Source organism: Xyrauchen texanus, chromosome 26, assembly GCF_025860055.1.
Source record: "Xyrauchen texanus isolate HMW12.3.18 chromosome 26, RBS_HiC_50CHRs, whole genome shotgun sequence".
NCBI classification, from domain to species: domain Eukaryota; kingdom Metazoa; phylum Chordata; class Actinopteri; order Cypriniformes; family Catostomidae; genus Xyrauchen; species Xyrauchen texanus.
The window spans coordinates 39326992-39335669 of NC_068301.1; positions in this window are offsets into that span (position 1 = coordinate 39326992).

An 8678-nucleotide genomic window follows, 5' to 3' on the forward strand; every position below is an offset into this window, starting at 1 on the left:
AACACAACACCAAAAATGACAACATATCCCAGCCACCCACAGCGGGAGTGATAATGAGCAATGGACAAGATGCAGCAACATTTGAGTGTAGGCTGTGAATGGTACAATCGGATATGGTCACCACCTAAACACCAAAACATGATTGTCACTGCATCATCATCACCATGTCTTGGGATTTTAAGATTCGATTAGATTCAAATGAAATGATATGAAATAGATTTTTTTTTAATATATTTTTTCCCCAGCCCTAATAGTCATTATCACTATTACTAACTACTGGCAGCATTTATCTCCTCAACCAGTAGCATTTAGGGCCTTAATGGCAACATGTGTTCATGGCCACAGGGGCATTAAAATATAGACCAGATGTTAAGGGTTAAGGAGGTGAGCTTATTCTGAGAGGATGGCCTTTGTTTTTTGCCCTAATGCCCCATTTAAGGGACAATGTTACACTTTTACACATCTTTTACTTTTGATTCTTTTAAGTACATTTTTCTGATATGCTTATGTAAGTTTTTGAAGAATTTAGGAATTTTACTTATAGTGGAGTATTTTAATAATGTGCTTAATAGTATTTTCACTTGAGATCTGAATATTTCTCCTGTAGCATATATATCTAGTTCATCAAGAAAAATTGCCTTCTGGAAATAATAACTTTGCAATAAAGATCTACTATATATTAGCTGCAGGGGTGTTATACTAAAGCCTTCCTTGATTATAGTCCTAGACCTAGAGAGACGGATTTGTAATGCATCCTCCAGGCTTCGTTATGATCATTACCACCTTAAATCCTTCCTTGGGGCAGAATAGGAGTCAATCTAATAGGATAATAAAGCTAAAATAATGCTATCGGAGGTGAGACGGACGTTATCCAGACATGCACATTATCCATGTTGTAATCCACACATACGTTATCCAGGCGCAAAGTAAAAAATATTTTTCTATGAGCTCACCTCTGACATGTCGGCGTGACGTCTGATGTCTAAGGTCGCCATGACATTGCCTGTTTACTCCAACATAATCAAAATTGAAGGATTTTTTCAACAGGTGCTGGTGAACGTAGACACGTCTGTTATCCTGTCAGTTAGCCAAGTAATCCAGGTCTATGTCTGCTTTCACACCTCATAAATCGAGAACGAAAGAGAAAGAAAGGCATCCCAAGGATGCTTTTCAATCAAAATTGAATTAATATGTATGCAAAACGTAGTTCATATTTTTTTTCTCAGTAATTCAAGCATTCTCCGAAAATTCAATAGATTATACTGTAATTGCTGGCTGTCAGATTCAGTTACAATTTGTATTAATTTATTTAAAATAATTTTCTAAACTGTTTGTCTGTGTATGCGTGTTTTACAAAACAGTTTTCATAATATCTGTTAAAAATCTGCAGCAAAGCTATAAATGCATCCTGTCTGACCTGGATTTGAACTCAAGTCACTAAATGTACTACCAGTAAGTTCAACCACTACACCAGCATCCCTGCCCTATGTGACCTGTCACTTTGTTGATTTTCACGTTAATCAAATCATTATTCATTATAAAGCCATAGAAGCAATTGAAAGTATTTTATTAAAACATTTCAGCCTATGATGCTTTAATGTTGCAAATAAAATAATTAAACTTGTGATTTACTGCTCTGACGAGTGTAATCGCCAGTTTCTATTCAAATCAATGTCCCATGATAACATGGGAAACCACATGTTACCCTGTGAAACAGTTCAAATTGCTTTTAAATGGTGTCAAATTCATTAGAACAGACATCAGTGAAACAAAGCAGGTTAATAATGATACAAGCATTTTTGTATTTTCTTTGCTCCTTGGCAATTCACATTGAACGAATCTGCTGAATAGGCAAGTGGTATTATTCACATGCACACGCACATGCCCAGTTAAACCATAACACAGGCTCTGATTTGCCCTAACAAAAAAAGCACAGGCTGGCACTGTGGTGACGTCATCGTGTAAAAAAACATCCAATTTCATTGGCTAGGCATCAACCAATAAAACGACTTCACTGACACCTCCCCCGCCGAACACTGGCCTTGCTCTCATCGGTTTTGCTACAGGTTTATCACAAAAGAAGTTTGCAGACGTCAAGGTGTGAAGATTTCAAGTTGCAGTGCCAGATATAAGTTGTAAGTGCCGATTTGTGGCTGTACTGTGAAAATGAAGTTCATGTGTAATACAAGTTTGTAGTTGTATTTATGTGAAAGTCATTTTGCACATTTGTGACTACTTGTCTGCAATTGTCAAAACACAAACTTTGAATTATTGTCTGTGAGAGCAGACTGCAACATTAAACTTCAGATTTTAATTTGACAAGTTTTCACATCCTTGCTGTGAGTGTACATTTCAACTTACATGTACAAATATTTATTGTACAAGTTCTCAAATATTAATATGCAAGCTCTCGATAATTTACCTTCATACAATCCGGCTTGCAACGATGCCAAAAATTCATTTGGATTGATAGAATAATGTCCATTATAGGGATGTCTGTAATATGAGATGAATAAAAACAGACATAAAAGTAACAAAACAAGATAAACAAACACATTTGGCATGAAGAGACATTCCAGGATGACAGGTGTCAGTATAGAGTCCAAAATCACAAGTACTTCTGGGACCGATGGGACAAGAGCCAGCTAAATCCTTGCTAAAATATGTTAAACATTAACAGTATTTGCCTATATTTTGGTGCAACCAGAGACTAAACAGCAGAGACTGGCCACTTCTATTAAAATAAATGACAAGGCCCAACGGTCAGCTGATGTAGAAGGTAAATATTAACATGCGTATAGTGGAGTTAGCACTACATGGGATATTACAGCGCAGATTTACATAGTAAGAACATTAGCTACATACAATTCTCCAAAACTATTAAAAACACAAAAACAGCCTTGTCTCACGAAAGGGATTGTTTCTGAACATTTCACAGTCACGGTTCCAATTTATCTTAAAATGCATCTTATTTTAAAATTTGAACCGTGTGCTTTGTTAAAGAGAGATGTAAATCTGAGTTCTGTTTTACTTGAAATAATGCAAGACTGACCCAAACAGACTTAATAACAATGACAATTTATTGTCTTATTTATCTTATTAGTATAGTACATTTTTATCGGTGTAGTCTGACCAGTAACAGCTTAAATATCGCATTTTGCCATCCTTAAAGTTGTCAGAATGTTAATTAGAGCTCTGTACAGTCACCAACACAGCATAACGTCAGGTTAAACATTTACACGCCATTTAATTTTAACTTTGATTTTAGCAGATCTTGCTCATGGCTGTTGTTGATACGGAAGTAAATTTACCCTGCGAGGGCCAATCCCCCTGGAGCAACCTGGAGTTAAGTGCCTTGCTCAAGGACACAGTGGTGGTGGCTGTGGGGATCAAACCAGTGACTTTCTGATTACCAGATTACCAGCTCTTGTATTATGTGCTCTTGACCACTACACCACCACCACTCCATAACACTGTAACACCATTACAGGTGTACTTTTAGTCTAATACTTTATTTTAATTATATATGAATATAATTATACATATGATATACTCCGCACCCATCTACTGAGGTACTTAAACTTGGGAATTACCATTCCTTGCGTTTGAACATCATATTTACGGGCTAATTGTGTAATTTTTTTTAGACATTTCCATTGTGGGTTGTGAGTGCCCACAAAGGATACACCTCATGCATCCTCCGTATTCCAGTGAAAGAAGGTTGCATTTCTGAAACGAGACAGCCTCGATGACGTATGCGGCCAATAAATGCGACCGCCGTAGCACGCAGCCTTCCAAACGAGACACATCCATAGACTGAATTAAGATGGACAGCATAAGGGCAGTGGTGGCTCAGCGGTTAAGGCTCTGGGTTACTGACCAAGACACCACTGTTGGGCCCTTGAGGAAGGCCCTTGAACCTATCTGCTCCAGGGGCGCCGTATCATGGCTGACCCTGCACTCTGACCCCAGCTTAGCTTAGCTGGGATATGTGAAAAATAAATTATTTCACCATGTATATGCAGAAACGTATGTATAATGTGTGACAATTGATCAATTAAATTAAATGACAGCTCCCCAAAAGTGAAGCCAAAACATCTAGATTACCCCCTGGTGGCTGGCTGCAGTATAGGTAATAAACCCCACCCCCTCCATGTTAGCCGAGGGGGTGCTATTTAGGGGGGATTTACCGCTCATGAGCCAATCTAAAAAAAAAGTACACCTCAAATACATTTTTCCCCAAAGAAGGTTTCTGTCATTTTAGGTAGTTCTTCTCACGTTGATGTATGTTCAAGTGTTCATTTTCTGATGCTATAAAAAGGGGGTGTGACATCATGATTGACAACTTCTCTGAGAGAAGAAGTCACGAAGGCACCTGCAGACTTCTTTTCGGGAAAGTCAGGAGGAGATGAAGCATTAACTTTAACTTTCAAATATCAATAACTATGATTGTCTGTTTCAAACTGACAAAATGAGTTGTTCTGCTGTACTAACCGACCTAAGGGATCTGAGGCATCATTGCAGTTTTTTCGGTAAGTTAAATGTATGCTTGGTAAGCTAATCGGTAAGTTAATGCTATTAGCTAGCTAGCCAAGACAACAACCAGTCTAACGTTAGTTATGTGGAAAAAGGTGATCGGTTACTAATAATTTTTTATTTTAGGAAATAATATGGTAAAAAAAAAAAATCTTAAGTCTTAAGATACTGCGGCTCCAACCCACGATCACTACTGCTCAGACTCTGGCTCCAAACGACGTCATCAGCGCAAGATGGCAGTGCCTGTTTCCAGGATATTTTGACGTCATTTTTGTCTAGTGAGATGAAATGGAGAAGCCATCTTTATATTCAGTCTACGCCATCACCTTTTAGATACAGACAGAACTTGTGTGATGAGCCAAAAACGAATTTATTCAACTAAACAGTGAAATTGGGCAGCCCTGTCTAATGCCCCTAGAATGAAAAAATCTAACCGAAGTCCCATGAATCATTTTAAATGGGGGAGCTACACTCTGTGCACAGGACTGTTATTACCTTTCTAAAAAACTTTCCAAATTTAAAGTATTTAAGTGATTTGAACAAAAACATTCTACTGTTCTACTGTATCGAACGCCTTATTTAAATCAATAAACTGGATTAGATCAAATAAATGGGCAGAGGACATCTCTGAAAGTCTGAAAGTCATTACTGGGAGATTTATTCTCATTGAGTTTCTTAATATTATCAACAACTTTTTTAATACTAAAGATATTTCTCACATATGTTGCTATACTCATCACTAACAAATGAGTTATAATCAATTTAAAGGCTTCAGTTAATGAGTACTATATTCCAGAGCTAGAATACAAAGTTTGATAAAACTGATACATGTTTTAAGATTGTGAATTTCTTTCAAGCTATTGCCATTTTTGGGGATTAATTAATCATCTCGTGCCTCTCTTAACTTTGATCCCATTCTTGCCAGTACTAAAAGAAAGTTTAATTCTTGGATGCAGAGAGATTTGTCCATTTACGGTAGTGTTTTAATGTCTAGTTTGGAGGGTTTGTCGAGGTCTGCATGTCTCTTAGGCTCTATTTGTACCAAAGTCATTTACTATAGAATCATTATTTGATTTTGTGTGGAAAGCTTGCACTTAATGCATAAAAACATGAAATCTTACATCTGAAAAGGTTTTGGGCACTGTTGGACACTCTCAGAGAGGACCAGGAGACTCATTACATTTTCATCAGGATTCTTTATTGTAGAAGATCAGTAGCATCAGTCTACAGGTCAGAACGTTCTGTCTTGTGCTGCAGTCATCAAGTCTGACTTAGGGAGGCATGCATTGAATTTTATAGGCATTCAGGGGGCAGTACTTTCAGGTGTTACAAAGTATTCAGGTGAAAACAAACCATCTAATTGGTGGAGACACTGAATTCTACAAGCTCTAATCCAATTAACATAACAACTATATCACTCAGATAACTTCATTATCATATACAGTGAGGAAAATAAGTATTTGAACACCCTGCTATTTTGCAAGTTCTCCCACTTAGAAATCTTGGAGGGGTCTGAAATTGTCATCGTAGGTGCATGTCCACTGTGAGAGACATAATCTAAAAAAAAAATCCAGAAATCACAATGTATAATTTAACTATTTATTTGTATGATACAGCTGCAAATAAGTATTTGAACACCTGAGAAAATCAATGTTAATATTTGGTACAGTAGCCTTTGTTTGCAATTACAGAGGTCAAACATTTCCTGTAGTTTTTCACCAGGTTTGCACACACTGCAGGAGGGATTTTGGCTCACTCCTCCACACAGATCTTCTCTAGATCAGTCAGGTTTCTGGGCTGTCGCGGAAAAACACGGAGTTTGAGCTCACTCCAAAGATTCTCTATTGGGTTTAGGTCTGGAGACTGGCTAGGCCACGCCAGAACCTTGATATGCTTCTTACAGAGCCACTCCTTGGTTATGCTGGCTGTGCGCTTCGGGTCATTGTCATGTTGGAAGACCCAGCCTCGACCCATCTTCAATGCTCTAACTGAGGGAAGGAGGTTGTTCCCCAAAATCACGCAATACATGGCCCGGTCATCCTCTCCTTAATACAGTGCAGTCAGCCCTGTCCCATGTGCAGAAAAACACCCCCAAAGCATGATGCTACCACCCCCATGCTTCACAGTAGGGATGGTGTTCTTGGGATGGTACTCATCATTCTTCTTCCTCCAAACACGGTTAGTGGAATTATGACCAAAAGTTCTATTTTGGTCTCATCTGACCACATGACTTTCTCCCATGACTCCTCTGGATCATCCAAATGGTCATTGGCAAACTTAAGACGGGCCTTGACATGTGCTGGTTTAAGCAGGGGAACCTTCCGTGCCATGCATGATTTCAAACCATGACGTCTTAGTGTATTACCAACAGTAACCTTGGAAACGGTGGTCCCAGCTCTTTTCAGGTCATTGACCAGCTCCTCCCATGTAGTTCTGGGCTGATTTCTCACCTTTCTTAGGATCATTGAGACCCCACGAGGTGAGATCTTGCATGGAGCCCCAGTCCGAGGGAGATTGACAGTCATGTTTAGCTTCTTCCATTTTCTAATGATTGCTCCAACAGTGGACCTTTTTTCACCAAGCTGCTTGGCAATAAGGATGGCTGGCGCGAAACAGACGTTCCGAAGCTTTGCGAGATCCCGAAGCAAAGATGATTCGAAACACTGATCCGAAGCGTGATTCAAAACACCCACGTCACGTGACAACGGCTAAATGAAGCGTCTAAGTGTTTCATCAGGTGGAGTGCTCCGCCGAATCAGGGTTTCATTGATTGGTCGGTTCGGGAACAAATCACACAATCACACAGTATAAAAGTTTTGTCAACGCATTTTCATATCGTGGGTTTTTGTGAGAGGAGTTTGGTTTTGAGATAGTGGATTTTTGGTGATATAGTGACATTTATAGTGCGATTTGTTTAGTTATATTTAGGATTTAATTTACATTTACACATTGACTTAGAGACACACAGAGTACATATAGTGACACATGAATAGATGCATTGATAGAAATATATATATATATATATATATATATATATATATATATATATATATATATAATAGATAGATACATATATTACAGATACATATAGATTATTAGATAGATAGGCTACATTTAAAATAGATAGATAGATAGATTAGATAGATAGACTAGATAGATAGATAGATAGATAGATAGATAGATAGATAGATAGATAGATAGATAGATAGATAGATAGATAGATAGATAGATAGATAGATAGAAATGGAGGCTCCACAGAAGAGATGCCGTACATCTGTGGTGTGGGAGCATTTCCATTTGGAAACCCCAAATAAAGTGAGATGTGTGTATTGTGATCGGCAGCTCAGCCTACTGCAACAATACATCATCCATGATGCGCCATTTGAGGAGCATTCATCCTGCCATTCTGCAGGGTGCAGAGGATGGTAGTGTTCCCCTGTACCAAGGCCTGCTACTGACACTGCTGGGCCATCTAAGCAAGGTATGCATTGTTTGAAATATAGGCTAATTATAAGTGAAATATAATAACTAAGTGTTGGGCCATTGTTTAGAAAGGCCATGGACTAAGACATGCCTAACATCCCAATCACAACTGCCAATCACTTTAAAAACAAATGTTGTCAATATAATATTATACTTTGTGAATATACATTTTATATGTCTACATATGAGTACCTACTACAGCCTATAATCTACAGCCAAGACATCATTTTGTTTTTTTGTAATTGTTGTATTTCTATAATGCACTTTATCTTTCTCTGCACACTGAGCATAAATATTCATAACATAACTTTGTTTAGGAAGGTTTCCAAATGAACCAGTAGACTACTTTCACGGTAGGCTACTATTTTTCCAATATATTTGTCTGAAAGTATGTTTTATCTTCTCTTTTAAAAAGGCAGACAGAGGGAATTGGATGAGGCTCTTCTGAACATGGTGGTGAAGGATCTGCAGCCCTTCACCATCGTGGAGGATGAGGGTTTCAGGGCCTTTGTGAACAAGCTTGATCCAAGCTATGTCCTCCCATCCCGGAAGGTGCTTAAAACAATGGTCAGCGTAAGGTACAACACAACCAAGGAGAAGACAATGGAGGACCTACAAAAGTGGAATTTGTTAGCCTTACGGCTGACATGTGGTCTTCC